This window comes from Diachasmimorpha longicaudata, unplaced genomic scaffold, assembly GCF_034640455.1.
Source record: "Diachasmimorpha longicaudata isolate KC_UGA_2023 unplaced genomic scaffold, iyDiaLong2 ctg00000069.1, whole genome shotgun sequence".
NCBI lineage: Eukaryota > Metazoa > Arthropoda > Insecta > Hymenoptera > Braconidae > Diachasmimorpha > Diachasmimorpha longicaudata.
In genome coordinates, this window is record NW_026973900.1 from 648133 (window position 1) to 655131 (window position 6999).

Genomic DNA, 6999 nt, shown 5'->3' on the forward strand with positions numbered 1-6999 from the left:
GAGAGCCCGAGAGAGCCAGTGAGAGACAGCGCGAGACAGCGAGAGATAGAGAGGGACAGGGATAGACAGAGAGAGGAAGAGAGAGACCCAGAGAGACAGAGTGAGGCAGGGCAAGACATAGAGAGGCAGAGCGAGAGACAGAGAGAGTCAGGGAGAGACAGAGACGGACAGTGAGAGAGACGGAGAGGGGTAGAAAGAGACAGACACGGACAGAAACAGACAGAGACGGGCAGAGAGAGACAGAGAGAGACAACGAGGGACAGAGACAGAGAGAGAGAGACAGGGAGAGACAGATAAAGACAGAGAGAGACAGAGAGAGTCAGAGAGACACAGAGAGACACAGAGCGACGCCGAGAGACGCCGGGAGAGACAGAGAGGAACAGACAGACAGAGAGAGACAGACAGAGACAGACAGAGACAGAGAGCGTGACAGCGAGACAGAGAATGCCCGAAAGAGCCAGTGAGAGACAGCGATAGACAGAGAGAGAGAGAAAGAGACAGAGAGAGACAGAGAAAGAGACAGATAGAGAGAGAGAGACAGAGAGAGTCTGAGAGACACAGAGCGACGCCGAAAGACGCCGGGAGAGAGAGAGGAACAGACAGAGACAGACAGCTACAGACAGAGACAGACAGAGACGGAGAGCATCACAGCAGGACCGACAGAGACCGAGAGAGCCAGTGAGAGACAGCGAGGGACAGAGAGACACAGAGACAGACCGAGACGGACAGAGAGAGAAAGAGAGAGATAGAAATCGACGGAGAGGGACAGGGGGAGACAGAAAGAGCCAGAAAGGGACAGAGAGAGACAGAGAGAGTCAGAGAGAGAGCATGAGAGAGACAGAGAGAGATAGACAGAGACAGAAAGTGACCGAGAGAGTCAGAGAGAGACAGAGACGGACACCGATAGAACGGAGAGGGGCAGAGAGAGACAGAGACAGACAGAAACACACAGAGACGGACAGAGAGAGACAGAGAGACACAGAGACAGACCGAGAGCAGCAGTGAGAGGCAGAGAGAGAGAGAGAAAGACAGAGAGAGAGACAGAGAGAGACAGAGAGCGACAGAGAGAGTCAGAGAGAGACAGAGAGACACAGAGAGAGACCGAGAGCGGCAGAGAGAGAGAGAGAGAGAAAGACAGAGAGAGCGACAGAGGAAGACAGAGAGGTGACAGAGAGGGACAGAAGGAAACAGAGAGACTCATAGAGAGACAGAGAGAGACAGAGAGCGAGTGAGAGCGTCAGAGAGAGACAGAGAGAGTCAGAGAGACACAGAGCGAGACAGAGAGAGCCAGAGAGACACAGAGACGGACAAAGCGAGAGAGAGGGACACGGAGAGACGGCGAGCGGCCGACAGCGGGATTGCGAGACAGACAGAAGCAGAGAGAGACAGAGAGGGTCATAGTGAGAGAGAGAGTGACAGAGAGAGACAAAGACAGACAGAGAGAGCCCGAGAGAGACAGAGTGAGATAGGCAGAGACAGAAAGAGACAGAGAGAGTCAGAGAGAGACAGAGACGGACAGAGAGACACGGAGACGAACAAAATGAGAGAGAGAGGGATAGTGTAAGACAGCGAGAGGCAGACAGAGGGAGTGAGACACATACAGAAGCAGAGAGAAACGGAGAGAGACAGACACAGACAGAGAGATTCAGAGAGTGAGACGGCGTGAGGCCGAGAGAGACAGAGACGCAGAGACAGACCGAGACGGACAGAGAGAGAAAGAGAGAGATAGAAATCGACGGAGAGGGACAGGGGGAGACAGAAAGAGCCAGAAAGGGACAGAGAGAGACAGAGAGAGTCAGAGAGAGAGCATGAGAGAGACAGAGAGAGATAGACAGAGACAGATAGCGACAGAGAGAGTCAGAGAGAGACAGAGAGAGACAGACCGTGACAGAGAGAGCCTGAGAGCGCCAGTGAGAGACAGAGACGGACACAGAGAGAGAGAGAGAGCCGGACAGGGAGAGACAGAGAGCGGCAGACAGCGGGAGTGAGAGACAGACAGAAGCAGAGGGAGACAGAGAGGGTCATAGTGAGAGAGAGAGTGACAGAGAGAGACAACGAGAGACAGAGAGAGTCAGAGAGACACAGAGCGACGCCGAGAGACGCCGGGAGAGACAGAGAGGAACAGACAGACAGAGAGAGACAGACAGAGACAGACAGAGACAGCGAGAGATAGCGAGAGACAGAGAGCGACAGAGAGAGACAGAGAGAGACAGAGAGAGACAGAGAGAGTCAGGGAGAGACAGAGACGGGCAGTGAGAGAGACGGAGAGGGGCAGAGAGAGACAGAGACGGACAGAAAGAGACAGAGACGGGCAGAGAGAGACCGAGAGAGACAGACAGGGACAGAGAGACACAGAGACGGACAAAGAGAGAGAGAGGGATAGGGTGAAGCAGCGAGAGACAGCGAGGGACAGCGAGAGAGAGAGAGACAGAGAGAGTCTGAGAGACACAGAGCGACGCCGAAAGACGCCGGGAGAGAGAGAGGAACAGACAGAGACAGACAGCTACAGACAGAGACAGACAGAGACGGAGAGCATCACAGCGAGACCGACAGAGACCGAGAGAGCCAGTGAGAGACAGCGAGGGACAGAGAGACACATAGACAGACCGAGACGGACAGAGAGAGACAGAGAGAGATAGAAATCGACGGAGAGGGACAGGGGGAGACAGAAAGAGCCAGAAAGGGACAGAGAGAGACAGAGAGAGTCAGAGAGAGAGCCCGAGAGAGACAGAGAGAGATAGACAGAGACAGAAAGTGACCGAGAGAGTCAGAGAGAGACAGAGACGGACACCGAGAGAACGGAGCGGGGGGGAGAGAGACAGAGACAGACAGAAACACACAGAGACGGACAGAGAGAGACAGAGAGACACAGAGACAGACCGAGAGCAGCAGTGAGAGGCAGAGAGAAAGAGAGAGAAAGACAGAGAGAGAGACAGAGAGAGACAGAGAGCGACAGAGAGAGTCAGAGAGAGACAGAGAGACAACGAGAGAGACCGAGAACGGCAGAGAGAGAGAGAGAGAGAGAAAGACAGAGAGAGCGACAGAGGAAGACAGAGAGGTTTCAGAGAGAGACAGAAGGAAACAGAGCGACTCATAGAGAGACAGAGAGAGACAGAGAGCGACAGAGAGCGTCAGAGAGAGACAGAGAGAGTCAGAGAGACACAGAGCGAGACAGACAGAGCCAGAGAGACACAGAGACGGACAAAGCGAGAGAGGGACACGGAGAGACGGAGAGCGGCAGACAGCGGGAGTGCGAGACAGACAGAAGCAGAGAGAGAGAGAGAGGGTCATAGTGAGAGGGAGAATGACACAGAGAGACAAAGAGAGACAGAGAGCGAGAGAAAGAGAGAGCCCGAGAGAGCAAGTGAGAGACAGCGAGAGACAGCGAGAGATAGAGAGAGACAGAGAGAGAGACCGAAAGAGACAGAGAGACAGACAGAGACTGACAGATACAGACAGAGATCGAGAGAGTCCGAGAGAGGACGAGAGAGACAGAGCCGGACAGAGAGAGAAAGAGATGAACAGAGCGAAACAGAGAGGGACAGAGAGAGACAGACAGAAGCAGAGAGAGACAGAGAGGGTCATAGTGAGCGAGAGAGTGACAGAGAGAGAGAGAGTAAGAGAGACAGAGAGAGGTCAGAGAGAGAGCCCGAGAGAGACAGAGACCGAAAGAGCGAGAGCCCGAGAGAGACAGACACGGAGAGAAAGAGACAGAGAGGGACAGAGAGAGACAGAGAGAGATAGAAATCGTCGGAGAGGGACAGGGGGAGACAGAAAGAGCCAGAAAGAGACAGACACAGACAGACTGATTCAGACAGAGAGCCCGAGAGAGACAGAGAGAAATAGACAGAGACAGAAAGAGACCGAGAGAGTCAGAGAGAGACAGCGACGGACAGCATGAGTGACGGAGAGGGGCAGAGAGAGACAGAGACGGACAGAGAGAGACAGAGAGAGATAGAAATAGACGGAGAGGGACAGGGCGAGACAGAAAGCGATATAAAGAGAAAGAGAGAGTCAGCGAGAGACAGACCGAGACAGGGAGAGAGAGACAGAGAGAGAGAGATAGAGAGAGTCAGAGAGAGACAGAGCGACGCCGAGAGACGCCGGGAGAGACAGAAAGGAACAGACAGAGACAGACAGATACAGACAGAGACAGAAAGAGAGAGAGAGCGTCACAGCGAGACAGACAGAGCCCGAGAGAGCCACTGAGAGACAGCGAGAGACAGCGAGAGACAGAGAGAGACAGAGAGAGAGAGACCGAAAGAGACAGAGAGAGAGAGAGACGGAGAGGTGACAGAAAGAGACAGAGAGAGAGAGAGAGACGGAGAGAGACAGAGCGAGACAGAGAGAGCCCGAGAGAGCCAGTGAGAGACAGCGAGAAACAGCGAGAGACAGAGAGAGCCAGAGAGAGACAGAGAGAGCCAGAGAGACTCAGAGAGACAGAGAGAGACAGAGCGAGACAGAGAGAGCCCGAGAGAGCCAGTGAGAGACAGCGAGAGACAGCGAGAGACAGAGAGAGCCAGAGAGACACAGAGACGCACACAGAGAGAGAGAGGGTCAGGGAGATACAGAGAGCGGCAGACAGCGGGAGTGAGAGACAGACAGAAGCAGAGAGAGACGGAGCGAGAGACGGAGTGAGGTGGAGAGACAGAGACGGACAGAGTGAGACAGAGAGGGACAGAGGGAGACGGAGAGAGACAGAGAGAGAGACAGAAGGAGACAGAGAGGTGACAGAAAGAGACACAGCGAATCAAACAGAGTCAGAGAGAGACAGATAAAGACAGAGAGAGAGAGAGGGAGACAAAGGGAGACAGAGAGGTGACGGAAAGAGACAGACAGAGACAGAGAGAGTCAGAGAGACACAGAGCGACGCCGAGAGACGCCGGGAGAGACAGGGAGGAACAGACAGAGACAGACAGAGACAGACAGAAACAGACAGCGACAGAGAGCGTCACAGCGAGACAGACAGAGCCCGACAGAGCCAGTGAGAGCGAGCGAGAGACAGAGAGAGCCAGAGAGAGACAGAGAGAGCCAGAGAGACACAGAGAGACACAGAGCGACGCCGAGAGACGCCGGGAGAGACAGAGAGGAACAGACAGACAGAGACAGACAGAGACAGAGAGCGTGACAGCGAGACAGAGAATGCCCGAAAGAGCCAGTGAGAGACAGCGATAGACAGAGAGAGAGAGAAAGAGACAGAGAGAGACAGAGAAAGAGACAGATAGAGAGAGAGAGACAGAGAGAGTCTGAGAGACACAGAGCGACGCCGAAAGACGCCGGGAGAGAGAGAGGAACAGACAGAGACAGACAGCTACAGACAGAGACAGACAGAGACGGAGAGCATCACAGCAGGACCGACAGAGACCGAGAGAGCCAGTGAGAGACAGCGAGGGACAGAGAGACACAGAGACAGACCGAGACGGACAGAGAGAGAAAGAGAGAGATAGAAATCGACGGAGAGGGACAGGGGGAGACAGAAAGAGCCAGAAAGGGACAGAGAGAGACAGAGAGAGTCAGAGAGAGAGCATGAGAGAGACAGAGAGAGATAGACAGAGACAGAAAGTGACCGAGAGAGTCAGAGAGAGACAGAGACGGACACCGATAGAACGGAGAGGGGCAGAGAGAGACAGAGACAGACAGAAACACACAGAGACGGACAGAGAGAGACAGAGAGACACAGAGACAGACCGAGAGCAGCAGTGAGAGGCAGAGAGAGAGAGAGAAAGAAAGAGAGAGAGACAGAGAGAGTCAGAGAGCGACAGAGAGAGTCAGAGAGAGACAGAGAGACACAGAGAGAGACCGAGAGCGGCAGAGAGAGAGAGAGAGAGAAAGACAGAGAGAGCGACAGAGGAAGACAGAGAAGTGACAGAGAGGGACAGAAGGAAACAGAGAGACTCATAGAGAGACAGAGAGAGACAGAGAGCGAGTGAGAGCGTCAGAGAGAGACAGAGAGAGTCAGAGAGACACAGAAAGAGACAGAGAGAGTCAGAGAGAGACAGAGACGGACAGAGAGACACGGAGACGAACAAAATGAGAGAGAGAGGGATAGGGTAAGACAGCGAGAGGCAGACAGAGGGAGTGAGACACATACAGAAGCAGAGAGAAACGGAGAGAGACAGACACAGACAGAGAGATTCAGAGAGTGAGACGGCGTGAGGCCGAGAGAGACAGAGACGCAGAGACAGACCGAGACGGACAGAGAGAGAAAGAGAGAGATAGAAATCGACGGCGAGGGACAGGGGGAGACAGAAAGAGCCAGAAAGGGACAGAGAGAGACAGAGAGAGTCAGAGAGAGACAGAGAGAGACAGACCGTGACAGAGAGAGCCTGAGAGCGCCAGTGAGAGACAGAGACGGACACAGAGAGAGAGAGAGAGCCGGACAGGGAGAGACAGAGAGCGGCAGACAGCGGGAGTGAGAGACAGACAGAAGCAGAGGGAGACAGAGAGGGTCATAGTGAGAGAGAGAGTGACAGAGAGAGACAACGAGAGACAGAGAGAGTCAGAGAGACACAGAGCGACGCCGAGAGACGCCGGGAGAGACAGAGAGGAACAGACAGACAGAGAGAGACAGACAGAGACAGACAGAGACAGCGAGAGATAGCGAGAGACAGAGAGCGACAGAGAGAGACAGAGAGAGACAGAGAGAGACAGAGAGAGTCAGGGAGAGACAGAGACGGGCAGTGAGAGAGACGGAGAGGGGCAGAGAGAGACAAAGACGGACAGAAAGAGACAGAGACGGGCAGAGAGAGACCGAGAGAGACAGACAGGGACAGAGAGACACAGAGACGGACAAAGAGAGAGAGAGGGATAGGGTGAAGCAGCGAGAGACAGCGAGGGACAGCGAGAGAGAGAGAGACAGAGAGAGTCTGAGAGACACAGAGCGACGCCGAAAGACGCCGGGAGAGAGAGAGGAACAGACAGAGACAGACAGCTACAGACAGAGACAGACAGAGACGGAGAGCATCACAGCGAGACCGACAGAGACCGAGAGAGCCAGTG